The sequence below is a fragment of the Oncorhynchus keta genome, unplaced genomic scaffold (assembly GCF_023373465.1).
Source record: "Oncorhynchus keta strain PuntledgeMale-10-30-2019 unplaced genomic scaffold, Oket_V2 Un_contig_17171_pilon_pilon, whole genome shotgun sequence".
NCBI lineage: Eukaryota > Metazoa > Chordata > Actinopteri > Salmoniformes > Salmonidae > Oncorhynchus > Oncorhynchus keta.
The window spans coordinates 4,107-13,438 of record NW_026280326.1 but is presented as its reverse complement, the minus strand read 5'-3'; the positions used below and the strand labels follow the sequence as shown (position 1 = coordinate 13,438).

At 41.6% G+C, this 9,332-nt stretch overlaps 2 long non-coding RNA genes across 2 annotated transcripts; one reads left to right on the top strand and one right to left on the bottom strand.

The window, feature by feature from the left end:
* Positions 1-4,636: 4,636 nt before the first annotated feature.
* LOC127919589 (uncharacterized) lies at positions 4,637-7,026 on the bottom strand. The gene is made up of 3 exons (XR_008103372.1): positions 6,760-7,026; positions 5,825-5,964; positions 4,637-4,667 (listed from the first exon to the last, which is right to left on the bottom strand). It is a non-coding gene; the product is annotated as an uncharacterized LOC127919589 (long non-coding RNA).
* Positions 7,027-7,919: 893 nt separating this feature from the next.
* On the top strand, positions 7,920-9,332 carry LOC118388059 (uncharacterized). Its single transcript, XR_008103371.1, has 3 exons — positions 7,920-7,980; positions 9,068-9,172; positions 9,309-9,332. It is a non-coding gene; the product is annotated as an uncharacterized LOC118388059 (long non-coding RNA).

The window sequence follows — 9,332 nt, the reverse complement described above, 5'->3', positions numbered from 1 at the left end:
CTCATGATGCATCATGGACAGTAGCTGTGAAGTGATACACATAGCTAAAGTGTGGTTTTTACTATGTTTATGAGCGTACTAGTACTAAATATACTGTATTTCAAACATAGAAGTGGAATAATTCGTTAATAGGCCTATGTGGCTCTAGTGATTTGTTGTCTGTCATGGTGGGTGTGGCTTCCCATGACACCACATTATGTCACAATTGTGATGTCATAAATGATTGTATTCTGGTATGATGACAGCCTAAAAGGTTTGCCATAGCGTTACTGTCATATTAAAGCAACACTTACAAGTTCAATTCAGGGTCAAAATCATTGCTATATTTTGGATGGTTATTTTGGTGGTAAGTAGTTGTGACCACTTGTGATTTAGTGTGAAAAGGCCTACTTTGTGACACAATTTAATTTAGATGATTTAAATAATATAATGTTTTTAAGCCATATTGTATCTTTTTCAGGATTACTGTAATTGAAGGAACTATGGGAAAGTTCTCCTTCCCAAGGCTCATCATAAGAATGGTTAGAATATCTTTCTCTCACTCACCTCTATAGTCAAAACTCCAGTGATTTAAAATCATCACTTTGACAGGTCATGAGCTTTTCTAAGATTGAAAATAACAAGCTTGTAACATGATAACCTAATTTCTGACCGCATGTATGTCATCATTTTCATTTCAGCCAGCGGGCAAATCGACTGCACAGGATGATTTCTGTACAAGGAACTACTGAACTCCAGACTAATCATGTATGGGCAATCAGTGTAAACTTTGTACAAACTACGGCTTGATCTAGTGTCAACATTATACCTTATTGATATTCTATATCAATGAAATACAATGAAGGCACATAATAACCAATTAGTAAAATAAATATACCATATTCTATTCTCAATATCCCTACTGCCCCAAAGGTGTAGGCAGGGCAAGGAGAACACTGGATTCTATCCAGAAGAAGAGAAAAAGAAGAGGCTAAATGAGAAGGGAACCCAGGTTGAACTAGGCATGGGGAGGATATCCATGACCTTGACCTCGCCCATTGGAGATTGGCTAGAGAGACATGGAGAACTGGAGCGAGGAAACATGAGGGAGATTAAGGGCGCTGTATGGAGAAATATTTTAGGCTGCACCAACTCTTGGAGGTGGTAAGAAGAGCCCTTTTCTTTTAATCAGACTTTCATATAGATATACTGTAGTCGCTTTAGATGTTCCCAATCCTGATACACAGAAAAAAGATCTGAATAGATAGAATAGTGAAATAAGAAGGCAAGAAATAACTGCACTGGAAGTATTCTCAGCAAGGTCTGCATTCTTAGAATAAAGTTGAAAAGGAATGGAAGAATTTCTGAATTGAAATGATTCCAAGTGTGGACCTTCCCATTTTCCTAATAGGCTAATATACAGTAATAAAACGTGTTTTATGATATTTATTACCCATCCACATGTAATTGTTTTAAGATAGTAATAACAATAACCATCAAGCTATTAAGTAATAAAAGGTCTGTCATCATACAGATTGGGGTGGATAAAGGGGTGATCACAGCGCTCCACTTCTCCATTATGTGTCCTGCCTCCCCGACACTGCCAGCTTTCCCTGGTACAACCACCACAGGTACCGCCAACAGCCAATCGGAGCCTGACCAGCATGCCGCCGGCACCCAGAAGGACCCACCTAAGAAACACTCAATCTTTCCCTCTGGACACACAGAGCTGCACCTCCCCTGATAATGGCCTCATTCTCCGTCCAAGACATCACACCCACAACGCTTCACACCGATTTGCTGTCCCATCTCACCTCCTGGCTTCCGGCCCTCCTGCCCGGATGAGACAGACCGATCTGCAGGTCCACCGCAGGTCCCTTGACTGGCCAGGCAAAGGTCAAGGATGAGGTTAAGAGGCCAGAGACTGCATCGTCTGAGGAATTGTCTGAGGAAGTTCAACGGAGAGGAGCAGAAATTGCAAGCATGTATAAAGCACAGCTGAAAGAGAGGATGGCCCAAAAAGAGATTGGAAGAGATTCTGAAGAAAATGGCAAACAGCGATGACAAGAACGATGACACTGAGGCCTCCTGCTCCTCTGCAGTAAAAACCATCTAATACCCCCTGCCACAGCCCCGAATGTGCTCAAGAGGCAATCATCTGATCTATACCTGCCTGACGACATTTGTGAGAGTCACTCACATGGAAATCCATTTACGAGAGCTGTGCCCGCTCGCTCACAGAGTGAACACAGAAGCTGACTACACTGGCAGCCCGTCATCACTGAGAATGCTGTGACTCCCCGTGCTCGTCTGAGGATGCTGTGTCTCAGAGTGTGAGTGAGGACACAAGTCAGGAGGGGAGTAGTGAAAGTGAGGGGAGAGCATGAGTGGACAACAGCAGAGATGTCTACACAGGATCCTTATGGTAAGAGGGACAGGAAGGAGATTGATAGTGGTAAAATGGAAGGGAGATTTGCAACCGCCAATGCAATGTCTATGATGGCGAGCCGAGGGATAGAAGAACTTAATGCCATGAGCTACGCAGACAGGATCAAATATTTCAAGTATGAGGCTAAGAGAAATGAAGAGATGATGAAGATTGAAAGGAGGAAGGAAAAAGCCAGGGACGAAGAGCTCAAAAAGTGGGAAAAGAGGCAGAAGAAATTGAAAGAGGAGGAAAAAGGACAGAAAATATGGAGAAAACAAGTTAGAGGCAGAGGAGAAACAGAGGATGGAGGAGGAGAGGAACAGGGAGGAACAGGAAAAGGAGAGAATGAAGGTGTTGGAGATGCAGCAAAAGGCACGAGAGAAAGAAGACAAGAGGAGGAAAGAGGAACAGAAAAGGAGATTGAAGATACAGCAGGAACAAGAGAAGGAGGAACAGAAAAGGAGATTGAAGATACAGCAGGAACAAGAGAAGGAGGAAAGAAAAGGCAGACAAGGATACGGGACGAGGATAAGAAGAGAGCAGAGCTCAAAGAATAAAAGATCACGAGGCCAGGTTCAAAATGGAGATGGAGAAACTGTATGAGAGAGAAGAGAGGAATGCACAGATTGAAAGAGAAAAGAGGCGTGCGCTGTGTCAGAAAAAAAGGACAGACACAGAGAGCAAAACAGGTGGTGGCATACGAGGTCACGGCATCTACATCTGACGCCTCTGTGCGGAGGGAAGAGAGGGAGCAACGTCCAGAGACCGCTCACGCACAGTCTGCAAAGAGGAGAACAAGGAAGAAGCAGAAGAAAGCGGCGGACGAGGCATCGACAACTTTTCAGTAGATGACAAAAGAAAGGGAGCAGACAAAAGAAGAAATGTACAAGTCAATGCTCCTAGGTATGTTGATAGATGTAAATAAACAACAAATGAGTTTGTTTTAAAGAGTAAAATAATCAAAAACGAGAAAATAAGTAAAAGGAGGAACAAATAAGGAAGCCAGGCCTGAGGGTGAAGAGGAGGAAACATGAGAGAGGAGGAAGAGAGACCAGAGTGGTTTATCAGGAGGGAAGTAGGAGATATAGAATTCAAGTTCTGATGGACAGAATCAGGAAGGACCATGGGATAAAAGGTCAAGTTAAAGTTGCTTTCGGCTTCCTTTGTCCCTCTCTTCTAAGCCTGTTCAAGTCTGAGATAGATGAAAAGAGCAGCCAAAGAAACAGATCTGTTGAAGCATTAATTGGAAAGGATGGGAGGGTTGAGGAGCAGCACAGCTGGATGACTACATCAGGTAAGTGTTTACTATCAAAAGCCTGTTCTCTGTAGACAACTGTATTAGTGTTGATAGAAGTGCATTTATGCAACGCCTTTCAACTACACTTCAACACTACAATTCCTGATCTCATGTGATTATTCACCTCAAGTGAGTGGGCCAGATGTTTTTTTCCTGAAACAGATTGTGGGGTATGAGGTCTGTTGAAGCATCAATGGGAAAGGATGAAAGGGAGGAGGCAGGAAGAGGAAACACAGAAGAGCAGATGAGGTAAGTGCTTGGGCTTGTGATGAGAGGATAGGGGCTCCATACCGGGCTCATGATTGTACTTCGTGACAAATTGCATTTTCTGTGAATCCTATCTGCTCACTGTCTGTTTGATTAATTCCCTGACGGAATAATTGTTTTACAGGAGCACTCTATGTTCTGCTTCCATGTGGGATTGACAGCATTGCTTTCATGTGCTGCTGGAGGACATCATGGAGGAAGAGGGAGAGGGTCTATGATAGGTGTTTGCCATGGCCCTAAATGGGCCTTTGAATGTTAATTCTTCCTGCTTCATATCATACAACTTTACAATAAAAATGAATTGCAAGCATCAGCCTTTTCTGTTTGAGGTGATCAGTGCAGTAGTAGTAAGATTGGTAAAACCTAAGGAATATTCTGGCAGTAGTGTTCAGTTGGTATAACATAGTGTGATAAGAAATTATCAACATCTTATGAAAACAATATGGAGAAAGAAATATCAAAAGAAGTGTTACATTTACTTAGTAATAGCAATTTTCCTCATAGAGAACGATGTCCTTGTTGTGCGCACACACACCCACAGAGAGTTAGTCATGGTTTCTGAGTCAGACTCTGCAAGGTTTTTGCATCTTGAGCAGTCTGTGTTGTATCCTTTGCCGGACTCCTCTATAACAACTCGAAGGCCGCCTTCTCCCCTCTTCACTTTCTCCTCTCGCTGCAAGGATTTCCTCAATGTTCCTGTCGGAAAATAACCAACATGAATAATAAAAAGAATGATTCAGGAATAATACCATCTGAAGGAGGCTACACACTTCTATGCAAACAGAGCAAAGGAGCATCGCACCTAGAACTGTGTGAGAAAATGATGCTGCATTTGCGTTGAAGTGTGTAGTGCCCTTTAGTCCACACAAACGTTACAACCTATTAATAAGGGATTCACTTATGATTCACTATGACTGCAGTCTCCATTTCTTCTTCTGTGCATATCACTATCAATAGGGATAATACATATCCTTGTAACACAGTCGTGGCCAAAGGTTTTGAGAATGACACAAAATATTAATTTCCACAAAGCTTTGCTGCTTCAGTGTCTTTAGATATTTTTGTTAGATGTTACTATGGAATACTGAAGTATAATTACAAGCATTTCATAAGTGTCAATACTTTATTGACAATTGCATGAAGTCGATGCAATGAGTCAATATTTGCAGTGTTAACCTCTCTTTTCAAGACCTCTGCAATCCACCCTGGCATACTGTCAATTAACTTGGGCCACATCCTGACTGTTGGCAGCCCATTCTTGCATAATCAATGCTCAGAGTTTGTCAGAATGTGTTTTTTTTTTTGTTTGTCCACCCGCCTTGGAGGATTGGACCACAAGTTCTAAATGGGATTAAAGTCTGGGGATTGGGCCATGGACCCAAAATATTGATGTTTTGTTCCCTTAGCCACTGAAGGTCACTTTGCCTTATGGCAAGGTGCTCCATCATGCTGGAAAAGGCATTGGTCGTCAGCAAACTGTCTCTAAGCTTCCAGTCTGTTATTCAAACTCAATCAGCACGACAGAGTGATCGCCAGCCTTGTCCTCGTTAACACGGGTGGGAGTGTTGACATCACTGACATGTCAACTGGTCCTTTTGTGGCAGGGCTGAAATGCAAGTGGAAATGTTTTGGTGGGATTCAGTTCATTTGCATGGCAAAGAGGGACTTTGCAATTAATTGCAATTCATCTGATCACTCTTCATAACATTCTGGAGTATATGCAAATTGCCATCATACAAACTGAGGCAGCAGACTTTGTGAAAAATAATATGTGTCATTCTCAAAACCTTTGGCCACAACTGTAGAATGCATGCATGTAAAATGTTCAGACCTATATTAACTTGGCTAACAACCTCTTTCCCTTCAGATCAGAGAACCAACCCAAGTTGTCAGCAATAATGTGGTGTTTTTCACATCCTGGGCAGGTCACTAGGACAACACCTTTATGATAGGCTACCTTGGATATCCTCTTCGTTGACCTGGTTGAGCACACCTGCATACAGATCAGTTACAGTCAAATAATGATACAGTTCATTAGAAGAGTCTGGGTGAATCTGAACTTTATAAAACTATCCATATAATCGTATTCATTATTATCTAAAAGGCAAAACTGATCTTTTCAGTTTGCTTCAGCAAGAGACAGAAACAAGCTGCAAATAAACACTCAACCTGGACAGTTTGATCTCAATCTCTTCATTCAAAGACTCAATCATGGACACTTACTGACAGTTGTGGCTGCTTTGCGTGATGTATTGTTATTGCGATGTGTGTTTTGTCCTATATTTATATATATATATATTGTAATGACACAGGCAGGGAGCAGGTCTCGAACAATTGACCTTCTAACCCGAAGTCCAGCACGCTCGTGCGGCAGAGTCGATTTCCGCGCTTAAAAACCCAGGGTCGTTACAATATATATATATAAATACATAAATATAGGACAAAACCCACATCACAACGACAGTACATGTACATTTTCATATATATATATATATTTTATCCCAGCAGAAGGTATTTTGCCTTTTGGTAGGCAGTCATTGTAAATAAGAATGCGTTCTTAACTGAATTGCCTAGTTAAATAAAAATAAATACAAAATAAAAATCCATCACACTCCTACTCTGAGATGTTTTGTGGATACGGGCCCTGAGTACCAGTGTTTTGATCACTACCTTTTACTTTGTTGTTGGGAAGGGCCTGTAAGCATGTCGCTTTTACACCAGTTGTCAACCAAATCTTGATTGCCAAATGATGTAAAAAATAACTTCCATTTAAAATCTCATCCTTTACCTTGCATGTGTAAACCAAGTGGTAATGAGTTGAATGAATCTTCCCAATAGAATCGCTGCAGACGTGTGTTGTGGTAGAGAATTTATGTCGAGGTACGTCTCTTCGATACTGCCTGAAAGCTACTGGCAAAGTCGGACCACTGCTGTGTCTTGACTGTGAAGAGGACCATTGACTGGTCCCTGATGCAAGCGGTTGTACGTGCAGTAGTCTTGTCCTTGATAACTGAGTCCATGATCTCGACAAAGTATAACTTGTATGCCAAAATATACGATTCAACCGGATTGTATTCTGTTGAAACGTGGAGGAAAATTGCTACGAAAATATTTTAAATTCGGTACCGTTAAGCGTTGTCCTCAACGTGATTGACGCGTAAGAAAATGGTTGATTGGTTTCGAATAGTCAATGTTTTTCCATTTTAGTGACGGAACTCGCGTTACACCAATGAGAAACCACCATTTTAAGAAGGCGGGTCTATTGATCCGCACGTGAACCAATTAAATAATTGCAAACATTACCGCTTTAGTTTAGCTTGCGACATTTTGAATGTTTATATGTGGTAACAGATTATAAATAAAAATGAGCGACGAAGCTGTATTTGAAACAATTGAAGAGGTCAATAAGCATATCTCACACGTGGAAGAGTCAACCTGTGTGAAATATATTTCTTTACCGTGTGGACAAGCGATTCAATGACTAAGGTAAACTGAGCTCTCGACGCTACCTGTAGAAAACGTGCATTGATCAAGCTGCAGAATACGCAAACAATCACCAGAGTAACATGGCTATCTTTTCAGCAGTTCCATACTATTTGCTTTACCACATTGATTGATTAATAATCTTATGTAGTGATGTAACCTCCACAAACTACTGGTGTATTCATTAGTCAGTTCGATTGCAAACGTTTTTGTGTTGCATTTTGTAATGAAAACGTAGTTTTCTATTGGACATTCAGGTAAGTCCCTCCCGTTTTAGTTCCGTTTGGTTCCTAGAAAGTAAACGGCTTCCGTTGACAACGTTTTTCAACAGAAAATGTTTTGCTGCAAATCAGACTAAGGAATACACCTCTGGACTCATGGCTCTTTCAATGTGTTCTGCTAAACAGCGTGGAAACCACAGGACCGGTTATACTCCGGAATGGAAGTACGGCAAGGGTACTCCCTATGCCACAGGGGCCGGGCAAAGTGTGGATTCAAGAAGAGGCAGGAACTTGAGGATCAAAGGGTGCTACTATCTATGCTATTCTGAAATGGTTCAAGTGTTCCATGTAAGCTACAGATTACACCAGTTAATGTGATGAACAATATTTTGGTATCCATTACTGGGAGTTACAGGTTAGATACCGTTTGAGGTGTAGCACAGAGAATTTTCCACCAACCTTTGGCTGGCAATGCTGTCTAGGTCCTTAAATAATTTTGTTAGATCAATTTCAGGTGTGACAAGCTGTAGCTAGGATGTATTTTGCATCTAGACCTGAAACAAATTCATTAGGGCACTATGGAAAGCATTAAAAGCATTGTCCAACTGAAAATGTAAAGGAGCTTTTCTTATTTGAGTAAAGGTTGTCTCTCCCTATTTAATTACATTCTCTTCCATATGGAGCCTGATGAATACGACCCTGGTTCCATCAATGCTTCTAGGTAGTTGAGGTTCACAACCATCTCAACAATTCCATTCTTACCTACCACTCATTTTCTCAAAAAGTTCTGGCTGCACCATTGAGAGCATCCTGACTGGGTGCATCACAGCTTGGTATGGCATCAGCTTTGTATCTGACCGCAAGGTGCTACAGAGGGTAGTGCGTACGGCCCAGTACATCACTGGAGCAGTGCTACCTGCCATCCAGACCTCTACCAGGCAGTGTCAGAAGAAGCCCCTAAAAATGATCAGACTCCAGCCATAGACTGTTCTCTGCTACAGCACGGCAAGCGTTGCCGATGCAACAAGTCTTGAACCAACAGGACCCTTGAACCGCATCTACCCCCAAGCCTTAAGACTGCTAAATAGTTAATCAAATAGCTACCCGGACTATCTGCATTGACCCTTTGACTCATCACATACGCTGATGCTACTGTTTATCTATCCTGTTGGGTAGCTTACTTTACTCTACCTATATGTACATATCTACCTCAACCTTGCACACGACACACAGGTACACCGTGGTATATAGCAAAGTTATTATACTCATTGTGAATTCATTCCTTATTGTTTCTGTTATTTTACTTTGTTGGGAAGGACCTGTAAGCATGTCGCTGTTGGTTTACACCAGTTGTTTACATGTGACAATTAACATTTTATTTAGATATTTCAGGAAACAGATGGCAAGGAAAAAAGAAACCTGTTGCTGAAAACCAAGAAAGTAGCATGCCCTGCTGTGTTCACAATCAGCCGCATTGTGAAGTTCCCTGGATTCAAGGTACGGGTGAAACTGTGTTTATGTTTATTATGTAACTCCAGTGACCGTGCACCACAGTCAACATTAGAATGCACATCAGACTAATATACATAATTATATCTGTGTGTGTGTTTGCGCTCGCTCCATACTGCATCAGTTGGAGAAGGACACATCACGGTTG